This window comes from Xenopus laevis, chromosome 6L, assembly GCF_017654675.1.
Source record: "Xenopus laevis strain J_2021 chromosome 6L, Xenopus_laevis_v10.1, whole genome shotgun sequence".
NCBI lineage: Eukaryota > Metazoa > Chordata > Amphibia > Anura > Pipidae > Xenopus > Xenopus laevis.
Genome location: NC_054381.1, coordinates 65113068 through 65132797, shown reverse-complemented (window position 1 = coordinate 65132797; position 19730 = coordinate 65113068). Strand labels below are relative to the sequence as shown.

The window sequence follows — 19730 nt, the reverse complement described above, 5'->3', positions numbered from 1 at the left end:
AATAGTCTTTAACATAATTCAGTGAAACAAGATTGCAATGAATACATTCTGTAGTATGTCAGCAAACAGTAATCAGTATGCCCTATCATTACACGGAAGGAAGCTGAAGCCTAATAAAGTCTTGAGTTATTGATTTGTAAATGATTTTCTTGCTGCAGTGCTGTGCTTAAATCATAGGCAGACATTCTATCTCTCAGTATTGACAGTGAGAATAGCTGTCTAATCGTTGGTATTAATACCTGCCCTACCCCTAAATAAAGCAGTGAGAAGATGCCTACTCTGTCACTTCAATAGTTAGCATGCTCTATCAGTATATGTGTTGCCAGATATTATAAATACTGAAAATATATTTAGATTTTTTCACTGCTATATAAAAAAATCATTTGGATACACTGTATTAAAGAAAATAAATTCATCCTAACATCAAAATTGCACAAATTATACACAATGTGGGTTTTGCTTCAGGCAGAAAACGTACTGTGGAAAAACTCTATAATTTAATGGTTGTGTAAATGTGCTGCAGATTGTCATCATTTCTTTATAAGCAGTGAATACATGGGAAAATAAAGCCTTAATATAGCAAAATATAAAAAGCCAGGCACCATTTGTAGAAAGCACCAATTGAGATCAGCTCTGTCATTTGTCAATGTTTGTCACCATCATCATATAACTCGTTAAATGAATGTTGTGCTGTTGTTTTTTATTTTGGAGTGTGGCTGTTGCAATATGCAAATATGTAAATTTAGTCACCAGTATCCACCATTACAGTTCCAACATCCAACACATCACTGAGATCCACGTATATTTCACTGGAAGCCTTGCATTCTTCAGAGTGAAAGGACCCTTTTATTGGAATAAGTAGGATATAAACAAAGCAAGTGTCTATCATGAAACTGAAAGATACAATTGCTTAAATGTATTACCTGTAACAGGTAGTCACAATTACCAAGTGGTAAATTCCTATCATCTCCATAATAGACCTCATACAGTTTGCAACTATTAGCTACACTTTGTCCCAAACAGAAGAATTAATACTCAACGTGTGTCTCCTGGATCCAACAGAGAACCAGAGCAGTAATCCCTGGAATCTCATAAACCTTTAGAGTGCATGACTTCAGTGACCCTGTTCCTAAAATACATTGCCTATCATTTCTGCATCATGTAAGGTGCATATATTTTCCCATATTGACAAATAAAGGAATCTTGAATCTTGAAGTGAGGATTTGCTTTATGTGGGATTCACATATTTCAACATATCCATTGCATTTGCAAACAAGTGAATTATATCATACCGTATATGCATGATTTAAGGCTGTCAGATAAACCTTACATAAGTCGACAGATAAATAGAGTGCTATTGTGCTGTAGTTGCATGTGACTCTTAATCACATGATGTTGGAGGCAGGGTGGAACTATAACTTTCAGGCAGAAGCTATAAAATGGTACCAGTAAAAATAAACAATAACTTCTTTATTGGCAAGATTGATAAGATACAGTTGTTCAGTATGTACTAACTAAAAGAACCTTTTAAACTACTTGCCCATTAGTCTACAGATCAACTTTCAAATACCAAATACAAATTGTAGACTTTGCTAGTGGAACAGCATCTACCCCTACGTCTGTACGTGTATACCCAGGACTCTAACCCCTCTGCCTTCCTCGCAGGAGCAACAGACAGCTCACTAAATATAGGGAAAGCTATATCCTTACAATTTACTTCCCATACTGGACCTACCTCCACCCAGGCACTAATCTTCTTGTACCTTAATACACAGGTGAAATCCAAAAAAAGAGTAAGCTCTAAAAGCTTCTCCCTTTTATACAATAGAACAATGACCCCCTCTTGGTCAGGTATGGAACTGTCAGGAGCACACTTTTACAAAGGATCAGAAAAGTTTCCTCTCCTAACTGGGATTAACTGTCTATAAATTCTAGGGGACTGCCTGCACAAATAAAGAGTAACTATTATGTCAGTCCCCTACACTAATATAAAATGAATGTTACATGACTAATAAGCAATACATTTATCCCTCAAAGTGCACTTATTTTAAAGAGCTATGGAATATGTATCTGTACTGCAAGTAACTCATTCCTTCATTTAATATACTCAATAAAATGCTGCATAGACTCTCGTACTCTGGCAAACTAAAAGCCTCAGAAATTAATGGGATGACAATCCTCTTTTTTAAATATAATTCAGTATATTAAGAGCAACCAATCAGATCATTGCTTTCATACTCTTCTAACAGATTACTCAAAACAAATTTTCATGGGTATGCCCAACCGATTATCCGTTTTTAAACAAATATACTGTAGATGTTAGAAGTACTAGCATTTTCATTTAGACCTCTAAAATGTTCTTTATTACTACATCATATGGTAAAATTTTTATGAACATGTTAATTATATATTAGGTTTCATTACGTTTTAACCCATTAACATATAACACAGTAGTAATCTTTTTCACTAAGTACATATTTAAGCTTTGCATTTCATTTGTTTTATTATTCTTTGTTTACTACTGGCAATAAATATAGCTTTTTGCCTGCATCGGTGGCCCTACAAATTGCAAAACCATGGCAAATAATAATAATATATACAGGTATGGAATCTGTTATCTCGAAACCCATTATCCAGAAACTGGTTATCCAGATAGCTCCAAATTACAGGATGCCCATGTAACAACTCACCTCCCTGGTGGTTCCATGTCCCCTCAGGCGCCGGTTCTTTAGGGCGCACAGCGCGCCACTGTTGGATTTAAAGGCGCAGTTGTGCTGGCATGATGACCAGCAAACACTATTTAAAGGCATTTCTGTGTGTGAGTCCTTGCCCGTTATAGAATCTTGTTCCTGAGTTTCCTGGTGCTTCTGTGCTTTTGAGCTTTTGCTATTCTGTGGTTTTGATTACCTGGTTTGACCCCTGCTTGCTTCTGACGATTCTGACTTCTGAAATCCTGACCCTGCCTGGTAATTGACTCTTCTATTCCGTAACCCTTCTGATTGATCGCCTGGTTTGACCCTTGCCTGTTTGACTCCGCTTGTGCTCTGCCTGCCCCGACCCAGCCTGATCTGACTTCGCTTTCTGTCTACGCCTTGTACCACGACCTTCTGCCCAAAAGACTTTGCATTACCGTTGTGCCCCTTTGCTTGTTCAGAACCCCTCTCTTTGCACCTCTCTTAATAAGACCTGGTGGTATCTGACTAGCCAAGGGCTCCTCCCGAGGTGAAAGGCGGCTGTTAAAGGCTGAAGCAAGAGCCGAGAACATGGTGTTTAGCATCGGTTCTGAATTTAGGGTGCCAACCGTGACATTATAATGGGCCAGAAAATGGACGAAAAAGGTCACGCTGCTGCTCCTTCCACTACTGAAGCGCTCCTCACTACTCTGCTACAACGCTTGGAGGATCATGAGTGGAAGCAAGATTACCTGATGCAAGGCTTCCATAACCTAACTCGTAGACTGGACACTTCGCAACAGTCACCAAGTCCAGTAGCCTCTCCTCCTGTTACCGTCCAAGTGGGTTCCTCTTCTGCCGTGATAGGTAATATTCCTAAAGCTGGCCATAGACGCAAAGATCCGATCGTACGAATCAACGTACGATCGGACTTTCCCATCTCCCGACCCTCCACTAACCATTCAGATCAAAGTCTTTACCATTCCGATCAAATAAGAACAGATCACCCAATGTTCTGCCCCTGACAGCAATCGTACGATACTTATGTCTGACAACACTAGTGACAGTCTCCCTCTGAAAATCGTACGATCGGCAATACACGTAGAGATATTATCGGCAGGCGACAGAAATTTTCGAACCTGTCCGATCGACCAAACGACCGATCTCCGACGAAAAATGTCGGGACTCTCCACACACGGTCCGAAAATCGTACGAATCCACGATTCGTATGATCGGATCTTTGCGTCTATGGCCAGCTTTAGGAATATTACCTATCACGGCAATAGAGGGAGAGAAGGGGTGAGAAGGGTACTTCCTTTCCTACTGGGTTTTTTTATGTTAAGCCATCTACCCCCTCTGTACCTCTACCTCAGGAGGAACCCATGCAATTGGGCATTACTCATCTAACTCCTGAGGAAAAGGCCCGCAGGCGGACACAGGTTCTGTGTATTTACTGTGGGGAAAAGGGTCATTTTCTTAATCAGTGTCCTAAGAGGCCGGGAAACTTCAAAACCTAAATGGAGAAGGGGAGCTCCATTTGGGTCGAGAAGTTTCCTCTCCCTAATTTTCCTCTAGGATCATGGTACCTGTTAAATTAACCTCGCCTACAGGCTCCATTAAGGTTTCTGCTTTTGTAGATTCAGGGGAGGCGGGGAATTTTGTGGATGCTGCTTTCGCAGTAAGGTTTAAATTTCCTCTATTATCCCTTATTCCTCCCATGAGAATCTTAACCGTTGACAAAAGCCCTTTGGGGTTAGGTTTGGTAACTAAGAAAACCGTGGTATTATCCATGTGCACTAACAAATTGCACTCTGAGGAGTTATCCTTCTATGTTATCGAGGGTTCTTCTTCTTCTTCTCCTCTAATTTTAGGGTTACCTTGGCTATGGGTACATAACCCACATATTGACTGGGTAACTGGGGAGGTTCTTCAATGGGGTCAAAATTGTAAGGGCTCTTGCATAAGTGTTCCTCAATTGGTGGCAGTCACATCCCTAGAAGGTTTACCCGCGGCTTATGCTGATTTTTCTGAAGTTTTCTCTAAAAAAGCCGCAGAAACATTACCTCCTCATAGGCGGTATGACTGTCCAATTGACTTCATCCCTGGGTCTACTTCCCCTAGAGGGAGAACTTATCCTCTTTCTTTGCCCGAAGCCCAAGCCCAATGAAAGAGTACATCAGGGAAAATCTCGTAAGAGGTTTTATTAGGCCCTCTAGTTCTCCTGCTGGTGCTGGGTTCTTTTTTGTGGGCAAGAAGGATGGAGGTCTTCGCCGATGTATTGATTATAGGGGCCTTAATAAAATTACCATCAAAAACCGCTATCCCCTTCCGCTGATTTCTGAGTTTTTCCATCAGGTCAAGAATGCTACAATCTACTCTAAACTTGACCTTACGGGTGCATATAACCTCATTCATATCAGGGAAGGGGATGATTGGAAAATGGCCTTTAACACCAGGGATGGCCACTATGAATATTTAGTTATGCCATTCGGTCTTTGTAACGCTTCCGTAGTGTTCCAGGAATTTGTCAGTGACATCTTCCGAGACCTGCTGGGGTTATTTGTTGTGGTATATCTTGCCGATATTCTAATTTTTTCCTCTAACTTGAGGGATCATCAAAAACATGTCAGAGAAGTGTTGCTCAGTTTAAGAAAGAATAATGTATTTGCGAAGCTTGAGAAATGCACCTTTGAGGTTTCATCTGTCCAATTTTTGGGGTTCAATATCTCCGGTAAGGGTCTTGAAATGGATCCTGGGAAGGTCAAGGCCGTACTGGATTGGGCTCAGCCTCTTTCTTTACGTGCAACTCAAAGTTTCTTAGGCTTTGCTAATTATTATTGTCAATTCAATAAATTCATCACTGATCTAACCAAAAAGGGTGCAGATCCAAGTATGTGGCTCCCCCGAGGCTATTCAAGCTTTTGAATTTCTTAAAAAATAGTTTGTGTCTGCCCCCATTCTCCGTCACCCGGTACCACTCTTCCTTTTAATGTAGAGGTTGATGCTTCAGAGGTTGGAGCAGGGGCGGTTCTTTCTCAAAGGCATCCGATAACCAATAAGGTGTATCCATGTGCATTCTTCTCTAGGAAATTTTCACCTGCCGAAGCCAATTATGACATTTGAAATAGAGAATTATTATTATTATTATCAAATGGGCCTTTGAGGAATGGCGACATTTGTTAGAGGGGGCTAAACCTACTATTACGATCTTTACTGACCACAAGAATTTGCTTTACATCAAGTCTGCCAAATGGTTGAATCCTAGGCAGGCTAGATGGGCTTTATTTTTTTACCTGATTTAATTTCTCTCTCACTTACAGGCCTGGGTCCAAAAACACTAAGGCCGATGCACTCTCTAGGGGTTTTGAGGCCAATTTGTCTGAACCTAGTGAGTGTGTTCCCATCATTCTGGGTGAGTTGATTGTGGCAGCTCTGGGATCAGAGCATGCAACACTATTATCCTCAGTTCAATCTTCCGCCCTGTAGATACTCCCCCCTGGAGGTTATTTGTACCTTGGGGCTTAAAGGAACAGGTTCTGAGTGAGGCTCATAATTCTAAAATGGCGGGACATTATGGTATCTCTAAAACAATGTCTTTATTGTCCCATGATGTGTGGTGGCCTTCATTTAAACAAGACATCAAAATTTTTGTTAATTCTTGCCCTGTTTGTCAAAGATCAAATTATTCTAGGAACTTGACACAGGGATTACTAAGGCCATTACCTATTTCTGACAGACCCCGGTCCCATCTGTCAATGGATTTTATTGTTGACCTCCCTTCATCTCAAGGGAAGACTGTGATTTGGGTGGTGGTGGATAGATTCAGCAAAATGAGTCTTTTAATTTCCCTCCCACACCTCCCATCTGCTAAAACTTTGGCCGAGTTATTCATTTCGAATATTTTCATGGTTTTCCGGTTAAAATTGTTTCTGATAGAGGGGTACAGTTTGTTTCTGCTCTTTGGTTGGGATTGATTTGTCTTTCTCTACTGCATATCACCCTCAAACCAATGGTCAAACTGAAAGGGTTAATCAGTCCCTTGAACAATATTTAAGGTGTTATGTTTCTGACAATCAATCCTCATGGGCTGAACTATTACCTTGGGCAGAATTTGCTTACAATATTGCAACTCATGCTTCTACTGGTCAATCTCTGTTTTTTATTGTTAATGGTTTACATCCCAAAGCATTTTCTTTTTCTGTTTCATTATCCTCTGTACCCTCTGTCAATTCTTCTGTCAAACAATTTGCCAGGATCTGGTCTGGGGTGCACGACTCTCTTTCTGCAGCTACGGCCGCTCAAAAGAGGGCAGCTGATATGTCTCATAGAGAGGCACCCAAGTATCAGGTAGGAGACTCAGTATGGTTATCAACAAAGAATATTAAACTTAAGGTTCCTTCACTCAAGTTGGGACCCAGGTTTATTGGTCCATATCCCATCACTGAAATAATTAATCCTTCTTCTGTTTGTCTCAAACTACCTGATAATTTTAAGATCTCTCTTAATGTCTCTCTTAAAACCAGCCACACAGGTACGCCAACAGTCTTTTCCTCCCCCAGTATTCGTAATCCAAGAACTCCTTGACTCTCGCCTTGTGTGGGGTTAGTTGCAATTTCTTGTACAATGGAAGGGTTACGGCCCTGAGGAGAATTCTTGGGTTCCTGTTTGTGATATTAGGGCTGATCGTCTCAGGAAACAATTCCACCTTAAATTTCCTGAGAGACATGGGGGTCCAGTGGCCCCTCCTCGAGGGGGGGTAATGTAACAACTCACCTCCCTGGTGGCCTAGTGGTGGGGCGGGGCTGCCCGCCACGCCGTTCCTTTGTGTCCCCTCAGGCGCCGGCTCCTTAGGGCATGCACGGCGCACCTCTGTGGGATTTAAAGGAGCAGTCGCGCTGGCAAAATTCAAACACTATTTAAAGGCATTTCTGTGTGTGAGTCCTTGCCGTTATAGGATCTTGTTCCTGAGTTTCCTGGTGCTTCTGTGCTTTTGAGCTTTTGCTATTCTGTGATTTTGATTACCTGGTTTGACCCCTGCTTGCGTCTGACGATTCTGACTTCTGAAATGCTGACCCTGCCTGGTAATTGACTCTTCTATTCCATAACCCTTTTGATTGATCTCCTGGTTTGACCCTTGCCTGTTTGACTCCGGTTGTACTCTGCCTGCACCGACCCGGCCTGATCTGACTTTGCTTTTTGTCTACGCCTTGTACCACGACCTTCTGCCCAAAAGACTTTGCATTACCGTTGTGCCCCTTGTTCAGAACCCCTCGCTTTGCACCTCTCTTAATAAGACCTGGCGGCATCCGACTAGCCGAGGGCTCCTCCCGAGGTGAAAGGTGGCTGTATAAGGCAAAAGCAAGAGCCGAGAACAGGGTGTTTAGCATCGGTTCTGAATTTAGGGTGCCAACCGTGACAGCCCATTAGACTTTGTTTTATCCAAATAATCCAAATTTTTAAAAATGATTTCCTTTTTTTCTGTATTAATAAAACAGTACCTTGTACTCAGGCCTGGATTTGTGGCGAGGCCACATAGGCCCGGGCCTAGGGCGGCACATTTTTGGGGGGCGGCATGCCGCCCAGCCGCTCTGTGGGGAGCCTGTGCTCCCCAGTGCTCCGGCACTCGCACGCTGGCGATTTTGCGGCAGCATGTGTTAGTGCAGGCGGGCACTAGGACCGCGCGGAGTGCACGGCCTAGGGGCGCCCGCCCCACTGCTTGTACTTGATCCAAACTAAGATATAATTAATCCTCATTGGAAGCAAAACCAGCCTATTGAGTTTATTTATTGTTTACAGGGGACATAATTCTGGGGTAACACTTAGAATGGGGGAGGCAGGGAGGGGGGCCAGTGGGGACTTATCACCGTAGGGGGTTTAGTTCTCCTTTAAAGGAGAAGGAAAGCTACGAAGGCATTTTATTGCCAATAGATTAGCTGGAATAGTGCAAGCTAGAATGCTATATTTATTCTGTAGAATGTTTTACCATACCTGAGTAAAAAGCTCTAGAAACTCTCTGTTTGTTTAGGATAGGAGCTGCAGTATTAATGTGGTGTGACATCACTTCCTGCCTGAGTCTCTCCCTGCTCTGGGCTCAGATTACAGTAGAGAAGGGAGGAGGGGGGAAGAGGAGCAAACGGAGCATGCTCTTGCCCAGGGCAATGAGGTTTAAGCTAAAACAGGAAGTCTGATACAGAAGCCCATGAGTACACAATAGAAGGAAAGAAATGTGGTGTTTCTTTTGACAGAGGACCTAGAGCAGCACTACTTTGAGGGTTTACTGGTATATTTAGGTGGACCTTTCTGATAAGGCTTACTTAGTTTTAACCTTTCTTTCTCTTTTAACGCTTTCCACAATTCCTTATGGAAAGGACGTCTCCCATAGACTCCATTTTATCCAAATAATCCAAATTTTTTAAAAATAATTTCCTTTTGCTCTGAGATATAATTAATCCTTAAAATAAAATATGGATAAATGGCACACCATACAATCGGATATTTGGCAAAAATATGCGCTAGAGGTGCAAAAAACCAAGGTCACCCCTACAAAAAGGTCATACAATCAATATACCATACAATAGGTTATGCATTCTCAAGAAAAAAATACATTTTCAAATATAAACTCAAGTGGTATCAAAAAATCTTTTACTGTTTAAAACAATTTGGCAGTTTACAATTGTATTTGCAAATGTTCAGTTTATACAACAATGATATACATAGTAATACATAGTAATAATATACATACCACGCAAAGGTTTGTACGAAGCAAAAAAAAAGGGAGCATTAAGGAGCCGATATACTTGCTACAAATGAGAATAACCCCAACGTTTCGGCACAAATGTCTTTGTCAAGGGGATTCCCCTTGAGAGTGCATAACCTATTGTATGGTATATAATTAATCCTTATTGGAAACAAAACCAGCCTATTGCGGTTATTTACATGAAGATCCAAATTACGAAAATATTTGTTATCCGGAAAACTCCAGGTCCCAAGCATTCAGGTTAGTAGGGTCCATACCTGTATATATATTTTTTCAGAAAGAATTACTACATTAAATTAACTATTAAGTTTTTTTTTTACCAGTCAGTATTATTACAGGTATAGGGTTCCTTATCCAGAAACCCGTTATCCAGAAAGCTCAAATTACAGGATGGCCATCTCCCATAAAGCCCACTAAAGCAAATAATTGTAATTCTTAAAAATGACCTTGTGCTTGATGGTAAATAAGCTGCATAAATCCATAATGGTGGCTTTATTGGTGGCTTTATTTAAGGTTTAAATGATTTTTTAGCAGACTTAAGGTCTGGTGATCCAAATTACGGAAAGATCCCTTTTCCAGAAAACCCCAAGTCCTGATCTTCCTAGATATTAGATCCTATACCTGTATTCTGTTTTTATCACAGGATGATGTTTAAAGTTCCGACCTTATTAATAATGTTTTTTCTCTCAGAATAAATTTAACAATATTTTGATGGTTGTTTTTTGTTGGAGCTCCAGATAATTAACACATTGTTCACACTGGCTATAATTTAAATTTAAAGAAAATTTGGGAAAAACATTTCTAAGTACTTTTTGATATCTCTACAGATCTAAGAAATATCACACTAAACACTAATGTATTTAACATACCACCATGTTTTCATCAATAAAAAATGCAAAAATAAGAACATTCTTGTTGTTATAATTATGGACCACAAGATGTCGCTATGTGTCTGTGAAATATGTAAAAGAAAAAGTCAGCCTTATACACATATACAACCTTATACACATAAGCCCCATACTCATGGTTTAAAACAGGGGTGTCCAAACTGCAGTTAACAAGTGAACAAACCTATCATAGGTTTATAATAGCCTCTTTTATTTTACTTTTACAATAAAATAAATCAAAAGTTAGCATTAGTGTTTGTGTGTATTTCGAGTGTGGCCCCAGAACATTTTTCTTCTATCAATGTGGCCCCGGGAAGCCAAAAGTTTGGACACCCCTGGTTTAAAATATACAAGCAAAATGTGCAGCAATCCATTTTATTATTATTATTATTACAGGTATAGGATTCGTTATCCGGAAACCCGTTATCCAGAAAGCCCCCAATTATAGAAAGGGCGTCTCCCATAGACTCCATTTTATCCACATTTTTTAAAATGATTTCCTTTTCTCTTTTATTTTGAAACAGTACCTTGTACTTGATCCAAACTAAGATATAATTAATCCTTATTGGAAGCAAAATCTGCCTGTTGAGTTTATTTAAAGGAATTGTTTAGTGTAAAAATAAAAACTGGGTAAATAGATAGGCTGTGCAAAATAAAAAATGTTTCTAATATAGTTAGTTAGCCAAAAATGTAATGTATAAAGGCTGGAGTGATTTGATGTATAACATGTCAGTCAGAACTCCACTTCCTGCTTTTCAGCTCTCTTGGTTTACACTGACTGGTTACCCTGGTTACCAGGCAGTAACCAATCAGGGGGCCACATGGGTCATATCTGTTGCTTTTGAATCTGAGCTGAATGCTGAGGATCAATTGCAAACTCACTGAACAGAAATGTACCATGTGGCCCCCCTTCAAGTCGCTGACTAACTCAGAGTTATAGAGCTGAAAAGCAGGAAGTTGGATTCTGGCTGTTTTATTAGACATCTGTTCACTCCAGCCTTTATACATTACATTTTTGGCTAACTAACTATATTAGAAACATTTTTTATTTTGCACAGACTATCTGTTTACACATTTTTTATTTTCACACTGAACTATTCCTTTAATGTATAAATAATTTTCTAGTAGACTTAAGGTATGAAGATCCAAATTACGGAGTTATCAGTTATCCAGAAAACCCCAGGTCGAGCATTCTGCATAACAGGTCCCATAACTGTATTATTGTTATTAACACATTTTTAAAACACCAACATCTTCCACAGTGCTGTACAATAAATGGTTGTATCCATTGAACATTAGAATTACATGCAAAGCAACAAAGAAGTTACAATCTAAAATATGCATGTTTTTGCGAGCGCTGGTCACATAGAATGCTCTAATCAAAGTTCCAGAATGGTTATAGATAAATAATGCACTGATGTAAGAATGTAGGAATATAAGATATATCTATCATTACTATTATATTCTACTGAATTTGTCATCTGATAGGGTGGTTGTATTTCTGCCCTTTTATATAGTTACATAGTTACATAGTTAAATTGGGTTGAAAAAAGACAAAGTCCATCAAGTTCAACCCCTCCAAATGAAAACCCAGCATCCATACACACACCCCTCTCTACTTTTAATTAAATTCTATATACCCATACCTATACTAACTATAGAGCTTAGTATCACAATAGCCTTTGATATTTTGTCTGTCCAAAAAATCATCCAAGCCATTCTTAAAGGCATTAACTGAATCAGCCATCACAACATCACCCGGCAGTGCATTCCACAACTTCACTGTCCTGACTGTGAAGAACCCCCTACGTTGCTTCAAATGAAAGTTCTTTTCTTCTAGTCTATAATGTCCTCTAATGTACTTGTAAAGTGTAATCATGTCCCCTCGTAAGCGCCTTTTTTCCAGAGAAAACAACCCCAACCTTGACAGTCTACCCTCATAATTCCATCTTCCATCCCTCTAACCAGTTTAGTTGCACGTCTCTGCACTCTCTCCAGCTCATTTATATCCCTCTTAAGGACTGGAGTCCTGCATACTCCAGATGAGGCCTTACCAGGGACCTATAAAGAGGCATAATTATGTTTTCATCCCTTGAGTCCTGTTTTATGCAAGACAGAACTTTATTTGCTTTAGTAGCCACAGAATGACACTGCCCAGAATTAGACAACTTGTTATCTACAAAGACCCCTAGATCCTTCTCATTTAAGGAAACTCCCAACACACTGCCATTTAGTGTATAACTTGCATTTATATTATTTTTGCCAACGTGCATAACCTTGCATTTATCAACGTTGAACCTCATTTTCCAGTTTGCTGCCCAGTTTTCCAATTTAGACAAATCACTCTGCAAAGTGGCAGCATCCTGCATGGAACCTATAGTTCTGCTCAATTTAGTACCATCTGCAAAAATAGAAACAGTACTTTCAATGCCCACCACCAGGTCATTAATAAACAAGTTGAAAAGCAAGGGACCTAGTACAGAGCCCTGCGGTACTCCACTAACAACACTGGTCCAATTAGAAAATGTTCCATTTACCACCACTCTTTGTAGTCTATCTTTTAGCCAGTTCTCTATCCAGGTATAAATACTATGTTCCATGCCAACATTCCTTAATTTAACCAGTAACCTATTGTGTGGCACTGTATCAAATGCTTTAGCAAAGTCTAAGTAAATCACATCCACTGCCATCCCAGAATCGAGGTCTCTACTTACCTTCTCATAAAAAGAAATTAAGTTAGTCTGGCAAGATCTATTATGCATAAAACCATGCTGGCACAAACTCATAGTAATATGATTTGCTATGAAGTCCAGTATCTTATCCTTTATTAACCCTTCGAAAAGCTTTCCTACCACTGACGTCAGACTAACTGGCCTATAGTTTTGAGGCTGAGAACGGGATCCTTTTTTGAATAGAGGCACCACATTAGCAATTCGCCAGTCTCTCAGCACTATGCCAGATCTCAATTAATCCTGAAAAATTAAGTAAAGAGGTTTGGCAATCACAGAGCTAAGCTCGCTAATTACCCTGGGATGAATACCATCTGGCCTGGACCTTTGTTAATCTTAACATGTTCTAGTCTCTTTTGAATTTCTTCATGTGGGAACCATGCATCATTAGTTGTATTACTAGAATTGGGACTATTAAGAAGGAAACCTTCACTTACTGGTTCCTCATTTGTGTAGACAGATGAAAAATATGAGTTCAGAATCTGTGCTTTTATTTTATTTTCATTAACCAGCTGACCCCCCTCTGATAGTAAGGGTCCCATCCCTTCCTGCTTCAGTTTTTTTACTATTAACATATTTAAAAAATAATTTTGGATTTTTTTTTACTGCTTGCTGCAATATCCTTTTCTATAGCAATTTTAGCTTGCCTTATAGCTTCTTTGCATGATTTATTGGCCTCCTTGTACATTATAAATGATTCGGCTGTCCCAGCTAACTTGAAAGCCTTAAAAGCACGTCTTTTCTTAACCACCTCAACACCAACGCTTCTATTGAATCAAAAAGGTTTTGCTTTGCAATGACGTTTCTTGCTTACAAGTGGAATAAACTGACAAGTAAATTTATTAAGCAGCATTTTAAAGACTTCCCATTTTTGTTCTGTGTTAATCATGTAACACAAAGTAGCTTATATAAAACCAAGTATAAGGTTAGAAAATTACATTTATCTTAAAATACAGGTTTTTAGATTTCCTGGACTTATATTGTCCAATTGTTTGTGACAACTTATTCATGGCAATATTAGAAATACCTTATATATGTAACAGTCAAGGGTTTTCAGTATAACAGAACATTCAAAAACCTTATCCTGTTTGCCATTCAGGATGGCAACCGTCACCCACTACTTCCACTAGATCCTCCAGAGGTGAAGCCACATCTGTATGGGAATGACTATTTATTACAATTCAATGTTATGTAATGTTAGTGGTTACTTCTACTTCAAAATTTTTAAATGTTTGCCTATTTTTTTTTTTAAAAAAAATCCAAATACTGTACCTGTGTGAAACATTTGTTTAAATCAAATTGTGAAAACAATTTGAATATTTCGAATGTGTACTCTATTGTTTTTCAAGGGGCCGAAAAATTCATAAAACAATTTAAATTTGCCATAGACAGTTCCCATTGACTTCAGCATGAACTCAGCAACTTTTAGATGCAAAGGTTTTACATTTGAGTTTTACAAAATTCAACTGTTGATAATTCAGCCCCTTAGTGTTAATAAATTGCTTTGTATTTTGTGGTAACCTTTATGGCAGGAACCAAGGATTTCCCAGACAGGGCCGGGTCTTGTACCAGGAAGCATCAAGTCGTTTTTGCTTTTGCAGTTTTAGAAGTGCTTATGTAGGAAGACCAACAATTTTGGGAGTACAGACTTACATTAAAAACCTCCACTCTAACGAGGCAGGGTCCATTGAATACCCCATTGCTAGTGGATTTGTATATCTGCTTTTGATTTTTTAAACAAACCTAGTATTTCTGTTAAAAGATTTGATAAACTCAATTATTAAAGTCCACATAGCTGTTAAGCACCATCTTACTACAATATGTCATTTTCTGACTGGAAAAAATTAAGTTTTAGATTACCGTAAGATTCATGTAACCCCTGCTGTCTATGGCCTAACCAGTCCAGAGTGGAACGACTTATTAAAAAGGAAATACTATATCTGCCATTATACTGTATGTCTCAAAGATAGTTTTAAACAATTTTTCAGAATAAAAGCAAAAGTATATGACTAAGATGTGTTGTCAGCTGCTCTCTATAAACATTCAGTTGAATAGAATAATTTTTTTAGTGTATCAGATTAATTTCATGTTGTAGGTATTCTATAGTCCCCACTAATGGCATTCACATTGGAGAGGGCTAATAGACTTAAACAGAATGTTCATCCACTACCCCAGTTTGTACCTGGGCTGTTGTACCTCGGTTGTCAGGAAAAGGGAAAGAGATGTGTAACAACACAATAACACAATAATTAAACTTGCTCTTTTTTTTTTTTTATAACTTCACTTTATTAGAGGATATCAGTGAAAAACAGAATAACACAATACACATGTAGTAGACCTTATACACACTCTGAAAAGTAAGGTCACCATAGTAATTAGAAACAATATTCTGTAGATCAAGGTGCAGATACACACATAAGAAGAGACCTCTATTGGCATCAACAACAAAAATAGAAAGAATAATGTAAGAAAAGAAAAAGAAAGTAGATCCAAAATTAAGGCATTCAGATTAAAAAAAAGGTATAAAATTATACAAATATAAGTAGAGCCTAACCCAGACAGCATTCAGTCACAATGTAGCATTGACGGGTCAAGACCAGAAGTGAATATAGATATCATAATATAGTAACAATATCACAGGGTGGAAGTTTGCCCTTGCCTGTAGGATAGCCATGGTGACCAGATTTCTTCATATTTTGACATTCTGTGTTCATTACGAGCCGCCATGCGTTCCATAGCCGCTCTAACATCAACAGCAGCAATAAGTTGTTCCAATTGGATGGGACCCCCTGGCTTCCAATATCTAGCTATTAAAGTCGTGGCAGAGTTAAATAAATGAAAGAGCAATTTCTTAGTAGGTCTGGGGATTTGATCTGGAAACAGCAGTAGGAGTGCCACCTGTGGCTCAAAAGGAATATTTATATGGAGATCTGTAGATATCAAACAGAATACCGACTTCCATAATTGTTGGGAGAGTGTACAGTCCCACCACAAATGTAGTAAGGTTCCAGTGTCCCCACAGTTTCTCCAACACAACTGCGAGTGTGTAGGCGAGATCTTGTGTAGTCGCGTTGGGGTCATGTGCCATCTGTACAGCAATTTCTTGGTTTGTACACCTGGTCGTCCCAGATAATATCTGCATTGCCTCGTGCCATTGATCCACAGAAAAGGATAAGTTCAGTTCTCGTTCCCATTTTAACATGTAGGGATATTTGTGGTCCGGAGGGTCCATGACCAAAAGTTTGTAGGCGTTAGAAAGAGTTCCTCTTGAGGACCATCCTGAGGCCGTAAGTCGCTCAAAGTTGGATTGGAGCGGGCAACTCTTATAGTTAGGTATGTGTGATAGCAACAGGTGCGTTATTCTCGTGTGGGTATATCTATCAGTGTCTGCAAGTTGGTATTTAGTCTGGAGTTCCTGAAACGGCATGTATTTGGTTATACTATAAAAATCTCTAACCAGATGCAATCCTTTAGATGCCCACGATTGTATAGGTAAGTCCTGCAAAAAAAATTGAAGACTCAATAATGGAGTCCTGGGAGAGATAACTTTACCAGGTTCCAACTTTGCTCTTTCCTTGTCCCAAGTTCTCATTATCAACTCAGTCGTGGGCAGGGCTAAAGGCCGCTTAGGCCTAAGATTTGGTGGAGTCCACAATAGAAGGGGGATAGTAGTAGCGAGTGACTCTGCTGTTTCCAGATCTAACCATTGTCTGCAAAAGGCTGGACTATGCATTTTCATGGCCGTATCCAATAATGCCGCTCTATAATAGCTATTGATATTAGGAAGCCCCAATCCCCCAGCTGTAGCCGGCTGTTGTAATACTTTAGCCGCAGTACGCGGCTTCTGTCCCGCCCATATGAACACATTCATCTGTCTTTGCAATGATTTAATATAGTACGAAGGAAGGGCAATCTGTATAGTCCGAAAGAAATACAATATTTTTGGTAGGATAGACATTTTGGCAGCATTTATTCTACCCACCCAAGAAATGTACAGAGGTGTCCACTTAGTGTAGCTCTCTTGAATAGACTTCTGGAGACGGACATAGTTATACTTGAATAGCAGTTCAGGGTCTTTAGTAAGAGCAATTCCTAAATACGTAAGATAGGCGTCTCTCCATTCAAATGAGTAATTACCTTGGAGTTGGTGCTTTACCTGCGTAGGGATATTAATGGGTAGTGCCTGAGTTTTTTGGGAGTTTATTTTATACCAGGTTATTAAATAAAAGGAATGTAGCTCACGCAGGACATTAGGTAGAGTGATATGTGGATTGGTCAAGGTTAATATAATATCATCTGCGAACAGACCAATGGTGTGACATCCGGACAGTGTGGGGACCCCTCGAATGTCTTGGTTTTGCCGTATCTTGATGGCTAAAGGCTCTACCATTAAGGCAAAGATTAAAGGGGACAACGGACACCCCTGTCTAGTGCCGTTAGAAACAGTGAAGGCGTCTGACAGAATCCCCGAAGCTAAGACCTTAGCAGACGGGTTAGAATAAAGCGGAGTTATGGCTCTCAAATAATTTTGCCCTAGACCAAATTTAGTGAGGGTGTTCATCATGTATCCCCAGTGGATCCTGTCAAACGCCTTCTCCGCGTCAAGTGAGAGGATCAAAGATGGAATCTTACCCCTTTTAATTATATGTAGAAGGTTATGAAGCCGTCTGGTATTGTCCGGAGCCTGTCGTCCAGGCACAAATCCCACCTGATCGTATTGTATAAGATACGGTAAAACTTTATTCAGACGGAGTGCTAGGATTTTGGAATAAAGTTTGAGGTCCGTATTCAACAAGGCTATAGGCCTGTAGTTTTGACATTGATCTGGTGCTTTACCTGGCTTGGGAATGGTGGAGATATGTGCCTGGAGGAATTCTGGTTTAATTTGACCTGTGTCCATAATAGACCGAAATAAACGCAATAAATGGGGAGTTAGAATGTCAGCGTAAACTTTATAGTAGGAATTAGTATAGCCGTCTGGCCCCGGGGCTTTACCGAGCTTTAATAATTTTATAGAGTGGGTGACTTCCTCTTTGGTGATAGGGGCGTTAAGTTGTTCACATTGAATCTCCGAGGGCCGCGGGATTGGTAAAGAATCCAAATACGATAGTATTGCATCCCGTGTGGGTTGGGGTTCTTCCCGTGAGTGGGATAAATTATACAGAGAGGAGTAATAAGAGGCAAAATGATTCGCTATTTTACGCGGATCCGTAATCTTATGCTGTTGGTCCTTTAAAAATTGTATTCTGGTGTGGGCTTGTCTTTGTCTTAATTGGGAAGCCAGTAATTTGTCAGCTTTATTACTTTTCGTGTAGTAGAAATGTTTAAGGAGCTTTAACCGAAATTCCGTTTTGATAAGGAGCAATTTTTGTAACTCCGCTTTCTGTGATTGAATTTTGTTGGCCAATTCTAGTGTGGGTTGAGAATAATAAGCATGTTCCAAATCTGTAATGACCTGCTGGATCATGCGAATTTTGCCGTCTCGCTGCTTCCGAAGGTTAGCAGCTTGAGAAATAATTTCTCCCCTCATTGTAGCTTTATGAGCAAGCCATATTGTTTGACAATCAACGTCTGGAGTCACATTTGTCTGAAAATACGAGTTCAGAGAAGATTTTAGGTGTTCCGAAATGTCCGGGTGGGTTAAAAGGGAGTCATTCAACCTCCAAGGAGTTAGAGTTCTCCTAGAAGGAAAAAATCCTATGTCAATTCCAAGTGGAGCATGGTCGGACCAGGACTGGAGTCCTATCCAAGTTTTAGTGGTTTGTGCCGAGGTCTGGGGATCTAGGAGAAAAAGATCAATCCTCGTGTGGGTTAAATATCTGGGGGAGTGATACGTAAAATCCTTTTCTAACGGATGCTGAGCTCTCCATACATCAATAAGGGCAAAACTATGAAGCAGGTCCCTGAATTTTTTGGCTTGTGTCAATTGTTGCCTATTTACAGATTGGGGGGTAGTTCTATATATATCTATAGAGGGGTCCGGGGCAAGGTTAAAGTCCCCTGCCACAACACATTTGCCCTTCCTAAATTGCAGGAGATGTGTCAGTGTTTTATGTAGGAATTGCAACTGGTTTTCATTAGGGGCATAGATGTTAATCAGTGTGTACAATTGGTTATCAAGCATGCAAACTATCAGTAGGTATCTCCCCAAGGGATCAACCACCATGCGTTGCATCTGGAATGTGATAGAAGCACCAACCAGTATAGAGACTCCCTTAGTTTTAGTATTCGATAAGGCATGAAAGTTATGTGGGAACCTTCTATTACGAAATGTAGGCTGATGGTGTTTTTTAAAGTGAGCCTCTTGAAACATCAAAACATCAGCTTTAGCTTTATATGCGTCATTAAGGGCCAAATTCCGTTTCTGTGGGGTATTCAGCCCCCTAGCGTTTAATGAATAAAATTGAACCATCTTGTGCGTGGCGTGGTGGCTGAAACCCAAACCTGGCTATCCACAGTAGTATAAAAGACATTAAATACAGGCAGTGATGTGAGAAACATTGTGACTGAGTAAAGGCAGCAGAAGCAAAATAGCAGGAATGCAATTTAGGATCAGTTGAAAAACATACAAAATATAACAAAAACAGATATATCAACCAAAAAAGAACCAGCCGTGTTTTGGCAACAAACAGTCTCTTCATGGCGTAGGTACGCAAGTAGAACTGCGCCAGAGTAGATCCCAGTA

General features: G+C 39.8%; 1 protein-coding gene across 5 annotated transcripts in view; it reads left to right on the top strand.

Moving 5' to 3' along the window:
- The window catches only part of LOC108719003 (calcium/calmodulin-dependent 3',5'-cyclic nucleotide phosphodiesterase 1C), a 433183-nt gene that overhangs the window by 403039 nt on the left and 10414 nt on the right, over positions 1–19730 (top strand). The window lies entirely within an intron of this gene.